Raw genomic sequence first — 11442 nt, forward strand, 5'->3', positions numbered from 1 at the left:
ATCATTTTTCTTCTTTTGGACACGACATACTCGAACTGTGCTCTCTGTGCTGTTATGTGATTGTTTTCAGTTCTCCATCGCCTTCGAGTTCGACATTCAGGTACTTCTTTACCTGGAGTTCGAAGCTAAGTGGTGGCTCGGAAGCCCTTTGATGACTGCATGAAATAAAATTTCACAAACTGACTACCAAAAAGATGTCCTTCCCACGTGCCACACTTCTCCTATCACTCAACGCATGTTTGTAATACAAGGTGAGCACAAAGTCTTGCCCTGATTATAAAAATTTCTAGCAGAATAACCGTTTGACATAGTAAGTTACGAGGGTTATTCCAAAAGTAAGGTCCGATTGATTGCCAAATTGAAACCACAGTGAACATCAGAAATGTTTTACTTGTAACAATTAGCTACACCTTTCAGCTACTTCTCTACGTAGTCGCCGTTCTGACTTAGACTTTTGTCATAGCGTTGTACCAACTTTTCAATAGCCTCATCATAGAAGGCAGCCGCCAGTGCTTTCCGCCAATTCTCCACGCTGGCCTACACCTCGTTGTCTGTGTCAAAATGTTGTCGTCAAAGACAGCGGTTCATGTGACCAGAGATGAAACTTAGGGGGAGACAATTGCGGACTGTATTGTGGGTAATCTAACATTTCCATTTGAAAACGATGCAGGAGCATCTTCATTGCCCCTGCAGAATGCGGCTGAGAATTGTCGTGACGAAACAGCACGACAGTTATGTAATGTTGGCTGCATAGCTTCAGGCGAAATTTCTCACCAGGCCCTCGTACTTGGCGGCAGACACTATTTTCTAGACATCTTTACGCACTCACTGCGAGCTCAGAAATGAGAAGAGCGACGTGATGCTAACTGGGGTTATACTAGAGACACTACCCAACACATCTGTGCAAAGCTTTATCGGATTTTCATAGTCGTTTCCATTTCGCGACCGATCGGACCTTACTTTTGGAATAACCCTCGTACATTTGATGCTGTTATATAAGTTAGTGTTACTAGTTTTCTTTAAGACCACATACGTTAGTAAACCTCAACGTGTGCTCCATTGGTAGCTCTGATAATGTCGAGGCGGTATTCCAGTTCACGCCAGGTGTTTCGTAACGTGTTCTGTCACAATATCCACAGCAGCTTGTATCTTAGTCTTCAGTTCGTCAACGTTAGCATCTGGTGTGACGAAGACTCTGTCTTCGATACAGCCCCAGAAAAAAGTCAACGGGAGTAATGTCCGGAGAGCGGGGTGGCCAGGGTGTTGGACCGTTCCTTCCAATCCACCAATCCGGACATTACTGCGCTCTCCAGACATTAGGCCCCTTCACTGTTTTTTCTGGGGCTATATCAAGAACAGTGTCTTCGTCACACTAGTTGCTGACGTTGACGAACTGAAGGCTAGGATACAAGTTGCTGTGGATACTGTGACAGAACACATGTTACGAAACACCTGGCGGGAACTGGAATATTGCCTCGACATTCTTCGAGCTACCAAGGAAGCACACGTTGAGGTTTACTAAAGTAAAAAAAAAAAAAAAAAAACACTAACCTATGTAACGGCATTAAATGTAAATTATTATGTCAAACAGTTATTCTGTAATAAATTGTTGTAATCAGGGCAATACTGTGCTCACCCTGTACGTTAATCTAGTTTTACGTTTGTAACTAATACGTAATAAGAATGCTGATGTAAATGAACAGAATAAATCAGTGCCGGTATTTTGCAGATGAGTTTAAAGCATATGTGTACCTATAGCCGTAGCTACAGACAGAATTTTATATGAGGTGCGTGCTCAGTGACAATCTCATACACCGCATAATTTATTGGGGAAGGATTATTCTTACAGAGGCACGGCTGTGTGTGGTTGTCACGCAGTAATTCAGGGTCTTTATTTTCACGCCACCTTACTCATTTTGTGTATATGACAGGCAATGTGAAACTGACTTACGTGCAGTTGAATTTTACAGAGCTGGGCAATCTTGTTGCTGTGGCGAATGGCGTACTCCTGCATATCACGCGACTGGAGTATTGTCAGAGCATCTACTGACTGTTGTTCCGCCCTTAACAAGAAGATACGCGATATCAGAGCATGTGATCGCAGATATATCGTGCCTGTAGTTGAACTAAAACTAAACTCCTCCCGAACAGGCCATGAAGGCCCAACTGTACCGACCGGCCGCCGTGTCATCCTCAGGCGACAGGCGTCATTGGACGCGGATATGGAGGGCATGTGATCAGCACACCGCTCTCCCCGCCGTGCCGTGTGTCAGTTTCCGAGACCGGAGCCGCTACTTCTCAGTCAAGTGGCTCCTCAGTTTGCCTCACAAGGGCTGAGTGCACCCCGCTTGCCAACAGCGCTGGGCAGATCGGATGGTCACCCATCCAAGTGCTAGCCCAGCCCGACAGCGCTTAACTTCGGTGATCTGACGGGAACCGGTGTTACCACTGCGGCAAGGCCGTTGGCGCCTGTACTTGAGTTTTGATTTTATTCATAACATATAGAGATACTTAATGGACGAGCAGAATTACAGAGCAATCTCCAAAACGTTTCTGAAGAAAAATTTGTTAACATCGAATATAGATTTAAGTGTCAGGAAGTCATTTCTGAAAGTATTAGTATGGAGTGTAGCCATGTATGGAAGTGAAACGTGGATGATAAATAGTTTGGACAAGAAGAGAATAGAAGCTTTCGAAATGTGGTGCTACAGAAGAATGCTGAAGATTAGATGGGTAGATCACATAACTAATGAGAAGGTATTGAATAGAATTGGAGAGAAGAGAAGTTTGTGGCACAACTTGACTAGAAGAAGGGATAGGTTGGTAGGACATGTTCTGAGGCATCAAGGGATCACCAATTTAGTATTGGAGGGCAGCGTGGATGGTAAAAATCGTAGAGGGAGACCAAGAGGTGAATACACTAAGCAGATTCAAAAGGGTGTAGGTTGCAGTAGGTACTGGGAGATGAAGAATCTTGCACAGGATAGAGTAGCATGGAGAGCTGCATCAAACCAGTCTCTGGACTGAAGACCACAACATCCTTAAAACGGGTTTGCTGCAGAATTCTTGAGCATATTCGAATACCGTATAATAAATTTCCTTGAGACAGAAAGGCTACTGTCCACAAGCAAGCGCGTATTCGGAAAACATAACTTGCCCTCTCTTCTCATGATACTCTGCGAACCGTGGCTGAAGGGTAACAGGCAAAGTCCATATTCCTAGTTTTGCAGAAAGCGTATGACACTGTAGCCACTTCAGAAAGTTAATGAAGGTTCGACCGTACGAAAGTAGTTGCCAGATATGTGAGTGGAAGAAGACTTTTCAAGTGATATAACCCAGTACGTCTTTCCCGACGGCGAGAGCCCATCAGAGGCAAGATGTACCGTCAGAAGTTCCCCAGGGAAGTGTATAACGGTGGTAGGACTACTCTTGTACTTTATATACACATATGATCTGGCGAATAGCAATCTGCAACTTTTTGCTGACGACGCCGCAGCGTACGAGAAAGTGACTGAATAAGTTACTGAAAAAGCATTAGACAGAATTTCGATTTGGTGTGCTCTAAATGTAGAAAAATCTAAATTGATTCACACAAGTGGGAATAAGAATACTTCAATGTTCTAATGGAGCGTTAGTGGTGCGTTGCTTGATACAGTCACGTGTATCAAATATTTGAGTGTTACGTTTGCAGTGCTGTATGAAATGGTACGAGTACGTAAGGACACTGGTAGCGAAGGCGAAATGTTGACTTCGGTTTATTGGGAGAATTTTAGGAAAATGTGGCTTATCTTTATAAGAGATAACGTATAGAACACTATTGCGACCTATGAAAAAACCGCTCGGGTGTTCGGGATTCCCAGAAGGTCGAGTTAAATGAAGATATCGAGGCAACTTACAGACGTGTTGCTAGATCTGTTACCGGTAGTTTCAGTTAACGCGCGAGTATTACGGAGACACTTCGTGAACTCTAAAGGTAACCGTTGGAAGGAAGACGACGTTCATTTCGCGAAACACTACTGAGAAAACAGCTTAGAGTGCCAGCATTTGCAGCTAACTGTAGCAACACTCTTCTGAGTTTAATTACTTTTGCTGGCCACCAGAGCATATCTGGGATGCCTTGCAACGTGCTGTTCAGAAGAGATCTCCATCAGCTCGTATTCTTACGGACTTATGGACAGCCCTTCAGGAATAATGGTGCCAGTTCCCTCGAGCACTATTTCAGACGTTAGTCGAACCTGTGTCACGTAGTGCTGCGGCACTACTGCGTCTCTCGCGGGGCCCTACACGATATTAGGCAAGTGTACCGGTTTCTTTGGTTCTTCAGTGTATAATAGAAACAATGATCTGACGAAACGTATGCCCAGAGATAAAAAAAATACAAATGAACCATGAAGCGTACAGGAGAGCGAAAACTAACCGAGAGTTGTAGGAAAATTAGGTTTTTTTGCGGGTACTTGTAACCTCTGTCTGTTCAGCGGCAACTCGTCAAAAATGCTAAAGGACCTGTTCGTTAATTATTAAATCGGGGTTAGCGTAAATTTCGATTCCTTCAAGGATATCCAGCGTTCCACCTTTTTCTTCCGAATGAAAAATGCTTACCCTATTTTCGACTGACTGCAAACAGTTTCTGTTCTCCACCCAATTGACAACTAAGGGCGCTGTTTTTGGTGGTATTGGTGGGCTAGCTAAACCACGTCTTAAATTCCCTACCCGTCTGGCCAATAGAAAAACTATCCAAAACCAATCTGTACTTGTCTATATCCTCATCAAGGTTGTGGGGCAAAATTAGTTTTACTTCATTACTTGTCCGAAAACCTACTTGTACATTAGATTTTCTGAAAACTTTTTCGGAGCACTGGCCGACGTAGGAAAGAGAATCATGGGCGACTGCGTTTTTAACGCTGCCTGTTTTCTTGTCCACCGTTTTAAATACTTTTGTGCCTAATTTTACGAATTTGTTTTTCGGCAAACCCATTTGCTATCCCACTTGAATTATCTTGTCAATTTCCCTATGAGCTGTATCACTGTCTAAACCATTTTTTGCGATCCGATAAAACATTGAAGTGAGGCATGCTCGCTTATCTGCGGCAGGATGAAAAGATTCTGACGAAATGATAACGTCTGTAGCGGTGGGCTTAAGGAAGAAATAAAAAGAAATATAAGGGTCCAGAAACATACTGTGACTACTATTTCGCGACCAACCAGCTATTTTAAAGCCATTTTTATTCTTGTGATTACAATGGTCTCACACGTCTACCATGACCTTCCGTCATCTCTGCAACATTGGAAAACTGTTTCACGAACATGCGCCTGAGGCCAGAGAGCAGATATAGAATATTACAGCAGCAGGAAGGATTAGGCTAAAAGTGGCAACGGCCGACGAGCCAAAGACAATAGTGAAGTCTCAGACGCTGGTCGATCGCCAGCTAGGACAGTATATACCAAGCCATCTAGTCTATAAACAGGCAGTGATACGAGAAGTGGAGGTAGATATTGACACAGACGAGTGCAAGAACTGAAATCGTCATTTTCGCTCCTGGAAGTTATGAGAACTAATAAAATGATCTTAGAATAAAATACTAAAACAGTTCTGAAACATGAAACATTGCTCTAACTTTTGACGATCAGACAGTACCCCAGCATGTGTACATTTACGGTACCCGACGTTCAGTGAAATCCTATTCGCCGCCCGTGCACTTATGCTGTAAGCACTTACATTTTCGACACTTAGAAAGAGAATGCCGCAGCAAACCTAGGTGTGTCATGTTTGGTGCTGATCATAGAACGACAGACTTCGTATCGGATACGGTCACTTGTGCTAACTGTGAGGATGTACACCATGTATGTCCTATTGCATGACCTGCTGTACAATGGAACATTTCAGTTCGAGAAACGCTGGACATATGCAAAACAGATCTTACGCTGAAATCGTTACACGTCAGCAAACTACTCACCCATATTGACAAACAGATCGTAGGTAGACCCTAGAAGAATTTCCTCTCTTGCCACAGAAAAATAAATCCACTGTCATCACACTGAACACGATGGACGAGTCACTAGGTCGGACGCCAACAAGCGCACCGCCTCCTGCATGCATGACGGCAACTGCCCCATTCCACCGCGCAGGTGACACGCACGTGCACTACAGGCGCAAGAAAAAAAAAAAAAAAGCCTCTGCTGCGTTACAGCTCAAAGGATTACGCTGCATTATGCAAATACCCGCTCGACTCAAGGTGTCTAACCGGAAGCGAATTTGCATTAAGCTCATACCGTCTTCAGCAAGCAATAAGAATTGTAGAATCACTGGTAGAATTTCTGACACGAATAGGAGAGCGAATAAAAATAATTGATTACATTGATCCAATGCACATCCAGAATTGGATGAACGGCAAATCCTGCAGTTGTATAATGTAACAGCTACACACAACATACCTGACAGGATGCGTGTATTGCCGCTACCGGTAGTCGTTTTGAACACAACTAGTGACGGTCATTTGTCTCGTTACTGGTCAGAATCCACGCAACTAGTGTATGCACTTGTTCTTTAGTGCGTGCTACCGCAGATACTGCACAAGTGTCGGCGTGCAAACTTTTCGAAATACGATATCTCGTAAACGTCTCGCGCTAGAATACTGCAACAACACACTGATATTCTAATTTACCATATTCTCGTTTGTTAATGTCAACAGGTATCGTTCCATTTAAAAAAGTACACTACTGGCCATTAAAATTAGAACACAAAGAAGAAATGGAGGTGATAAACGGGTATTCATTGGACAAATATATTATACTAGAACTGACATGTGATTACATTTTCATGCAGTTTGGGTGCATAGATCCTGAGAAATCAGTACCCAGAACAACCACCTCTCGCCGTAATAACGGCCTTGATACGACTGGGCATCGAGTCAGAGCTTGGATGGCGTGTACAGGTACAGCTACCGTGCAGCTTCAACACGATACCACAGTTCAAGAGTAGTGACTGGCGTATTGTGACGAGTCAGTTGCTCGGCCACCACTGACCAGACGTTTTCAATTGGTGAGAGATGTGGAGAATGTGCTGGCCAGGGCAGCAGTCGAACATTTTCTGTATCCAGAAAGGCCCGTACAGGACCTGCAACATGCGGTCGTGCATTATCCTGCGGAAATATAGGGTTTCGCAGGGATCGAATTAAGGGTAGAGCCACGGGTCGTAACACATCTGAAATGTAACGTCCCCTGTTCAAAGTATCGTCAGTGCGTACAAGAGGTGACCGAGAGGTGTAACCAATGGCACCCCATACCATCACGCTGGGTGATACGCCAGTATGGCGATGACGAATACACACTTCCAATGTGTGTTCACCGTGATGTCACCAAACACGGATGCGACCATCATGATGCTGTAAACAGAACCTGGAGTCATCCGAAAAATGACGTTTTGCCATTCGTGTACCCAGGTTCGTCGTTGAGTACACCATCGCAGGCGCTCCTGTCTGTGATGCAGCGTCAAGGGTAACCGCAGCCATGGTCTCCGAGCTGATAGTCCATGCTGCTGCAAACGTCGTCAAACTGATCGTGCAGATGGTTGTTGTCTTGCAAACGTCCCGATCTGTTGACTCAGGGATCGAAACGTGGCTGCACGATTCGTTACAGCCATGCGGATAAGATGCCTGTCATCTCGACTGCTAGTGATACGAGGCCGTTGGGATCCAGGACGGCGTTCCGTATTACCCTCCTGAACCCACCGATTCCATATTCTGCTAATTGTCCTTGGATCTCGACCAAAGCGAGCAGCAATTTCGCGATACGATAAAGCGCAATCGCGACAGGCTACAATCCGACCTTTATCAAAGTCAGAAACGTGATGGTACGCATTTCTCGTTCTTATACGAGGCATCACAAGAACGTTTCACCAGGCAACGCCGGTCAACTGCTGTTTGTGTATGAGAAATCGGTTGGAAACTTTCCTCATGTCAGCACGTTGTAGGTGTCACCACCGGCGCCAACCTTGTGTGAATGCTCTGAAAAGCTAATCATCTGCATATCACAGCATCTTCTTCCTGCCGGTTAAATTTCGCGTCTGGAGCACGTCATCTTCGTGGTGTAGCAATGTTAAAGGCCTGTAGTGTATATGTTTGCGAAAAAATACACCTTCTAAATCTTATTCCGTTCTGATGATTGACTAACAATACGAACCCCTGACTACCACTCATTTTGTGAAAACCGCACATCAGTCGCACTTTCCATTTCCGTAATATTTGCGGTGCAAGTGTTAGATGATTCACCCTATGTATTTCAGGTCGCATACAAGGTTCTATCAGCCTGTCTTCTTCGAAAGCAACTAGAAAACAAATCCGGTGAATACCAAGGTGGCTTTCGCTCCAGTAGATACTGCACAGAACACATTTTCAACGTATAGACCGTGCTAAAATATAAAGCAATCAGGAACAGCCCAATAATTTGCACGTTTGTTGACTCTGGAAAGGCGTACGACTCGGTTGACTGAAAAGCACTTTTTGATATCCTTGAAGAACAAGGGATGGATCAAAAAACCCTTAACCTCATCTAAAAACACTGACTGATACTATCGCCAAGGTGAAATTCATGGGTAAAATATCCGAGCCCTTCCTGACCAAAACTGGCGTCCGACAAGGTCTGTCTCCTCTTCTATTCAACCTTGTGCTGGAGAAGGTCATCCGGGAATGGGAAAAGGAATTGAATAATAAAAACTGCTGGAAACCTATGCAGATGGGGCGAGTCGAGTATGACATAAGAATTTCATGTTTAGCTTTTGCTGACGATTTAGTCTTACTAGAGGATGATGAGATAATAACAATCGAACAGGTTGAAACCCTTAAAGAATGTTGGTCTGCAAATATCTTTCCTAAAGTCTGAGTTCATCGCCACAAAGACACCCAAAGCTTGACTACTAAATACGGTCATATCAATAGAGTCCCATATTTTATATACTTAGATGAAGTCCCTGAACTTACGGGGTGTGAGAAAATAGCACAAAACATTCGCCTACATCAACTAATGAGAGCCTGTGGAAGAACCTACAAGGTGTACAGAAAAAAATGCTAGTCCAAAAACACTAAAATTAGGCACTATAATTCAGTACTAAAACCTGAAGTCCTGTATGCCAGTGAAACCTTGACAGTCCACATAAAAGGCGACCTAGAAAACTTTTTCAAGAAGTACGTAAAATCATCGGAAAGATATTAGGGGCAAAGACAACAGAAGAGGGCTATACACTACAATCTCGTCAAACAACTGAGACATTGTCCAACTTTGCAACAGACATTAGAAAAAGGCGATTAAAATTTTATGGGCACGTCTAGCTTCCCAAAACAAGACTTCCACACGTAATTCTTAAATACATATAAGGACTGAAAACTATAACCTGGATACAAGAGGTCAAAAAGGACACAAGCTCAGATAAATTATTCAGATTTTTGGACAGAAAGTTATTTAAGCAGGAAGTTGACAGATGGCAAGTTAAGTCAGAAAACCAAGCTAGCTACGAAGAAAGCAGGAACAAAATGGACAGAGGAAAGGAATAGAGCCCGTGCAGAAAAAAATGAGGTGTGGGACAACAGGAAAAAGAATCAAGAAGCTTTGCGTGATCCAACAGGGTCTAATATCGAACGTTATATATGTGGAAAGCAATTACATTAAGCTGTGTACCAATAGCGACACTTGGCTACTCCAGATGATAACTTGACTTTTCCAGAGTAGCAACTGGTCGAAATGAGCATCACACAGTCAGGGGAATCGAGGCGTCAGCTGCTGAAGCAGCCATTGCGAATGTAACTACGTCAATTCTTCCAACATACAGAGCTCCCAGGGTACGGGTAAGAAGGAGACGATTTTGAGTACGTGAGCTACAGGGAAAGCTGATGGAGAGGCGTACAAGAAATACGAGTAATACAACATGGAAGCAGTTGCGGATACACACGACATTACAGCATCCTACATAACTTTTGCATAGGTCATCACCTATGCGGCTATGAATTGCATACCGCAGTAGCGAATGTGTTTGTGCTAAGATCTCCAAGTCCATGGCGGGACGCGGAATGCCAGGACGGCTATGCAACACGGACTGAGGCATTAAGGCGATACAAGGAACGCACCACATTATCAAATTATTTTGCCCTAACATGTGCCATAGCGGAAACAAAATTTAGTTTCAAAAAAGCGCGAAGAAGAAGTTTGGAGGACTTCAGTTCGGCTTTCACTAAATAAACACCACTGACAGAAATTTGGGGAAAAGTTAAACGTTTTACAAACAGAAGGGGGACCGCGTGATGGAAGGCACTTCCACTGGAGGACGTGTTAGAGGGAGTACTGAAGGACCCCACAACTCAACAAGGTGCGAGGATTCAACGCACGAGCTTTTGCAGCCGTACAGCCCAACACAGATGGAAAGAAGCACTACTGAATGCGAAATGTACAGCATCGGGTGAGGACACTAATAGCTACGAAATGCTTTGACACCTCCCACGAAAGGGGAGTAGTGGACGGGATCTGTCTTAATTCCGTCCTGGAAACTAATAAGAATAGTGACAATTAAGAAATAAGAGAAGGGCAGAAGTAAGGTTGAGTTGTATAGACCGACAACGTTTTTACCGTAGGTTTGTTTATAAATAAATAAATCTTCTGCTACCAGTCACGATTTTCTTTATTTTACTATTCGCACGACGCGTTTCGAGAAATAATTCCCATTTTCAAGTGCGTTTTTTTATGTGTGTTAAGCCATTTCTTTTGATGTTGTCAGTGTGTGTGAGTCTGCTTCATTTTGTTGACTTTTACTGTAATACATAAGAAACGTGACTTTTAGTTGGGTATCAATTCTTTCTGTGAGGTTAGTGGCTAAAGTTTGAGAACAATTTGTACTTACAGTTTTCTAATGGTCCATTTGTGCAGAGAGTCACACACACTTAACATCACACACAACTTGTACATTTTACACATCGAAAATATCTTATATAAACAAAACAGTCACAAAGATCTTCTTATAGGTAGTTCATAGAGATAACATTATAGGTCTTCCACAGATTATGATATGCTTTTGTACAGAGGTTAATTTATCTTTACAATTTGGCTTATGAATTACTTATACTGATTTTCAATTGTGCTTATTTCTATCTTTTTCTATTTTTATTTAAGTATATTATCGAAACATCTGAAGAAATTCACTGATTCACTTTCAAGTTTTTCATTTAATATTTTATCTTCATATTTTCTGTAATGTGAATATATCTCCAGTTCTTCAAGCAAATCCATTTTATGTCCTTTATTTAGTCGATGGAGTACTTTGACATTTTGCTCTATTTTTCCAAATGGGTACCCTGTATTATGTATGTGTGTTGCTATTGCTGATGTAGTGTGTTTGTTGTGTGTGTATGCCCTAATGGTGTTGGTGATGTCAGGTGATATAAATTGTGCATCTTGGGGGAG

At 43.1% G+C, this 11442-nt stretch overlaps 1 pseudogene; it reads right to left on the bottom strand.

The window, feature by feature from the left end:
* Window positions 1-2349: 2349 nt before the first annotated feature.
* LOC124709284 lies at window positions 2350-2467 on the bottom strand (annotated as a pseudogene).
* Between the last annotated feature and the right edge of the window lie 8975 nt (window positions 2468-11442).

Source organism: Schistocerca piceifrons, chromosome 7 (assembly GCF_021461385.2).
Source record: "Schistocerca piceifrons isolate TAMUIC-IGC-003096 chromosome 7, iqSchPice1.1, whole genome shotgun sequence".
In the NCBI taxonomy this organism is placed as follows: Eukaryota; Metazoa; Arthropoda; class Insecta; order Orthoptera; family Acrididae; genus Schistocerca; species Schistocerca piceifrons.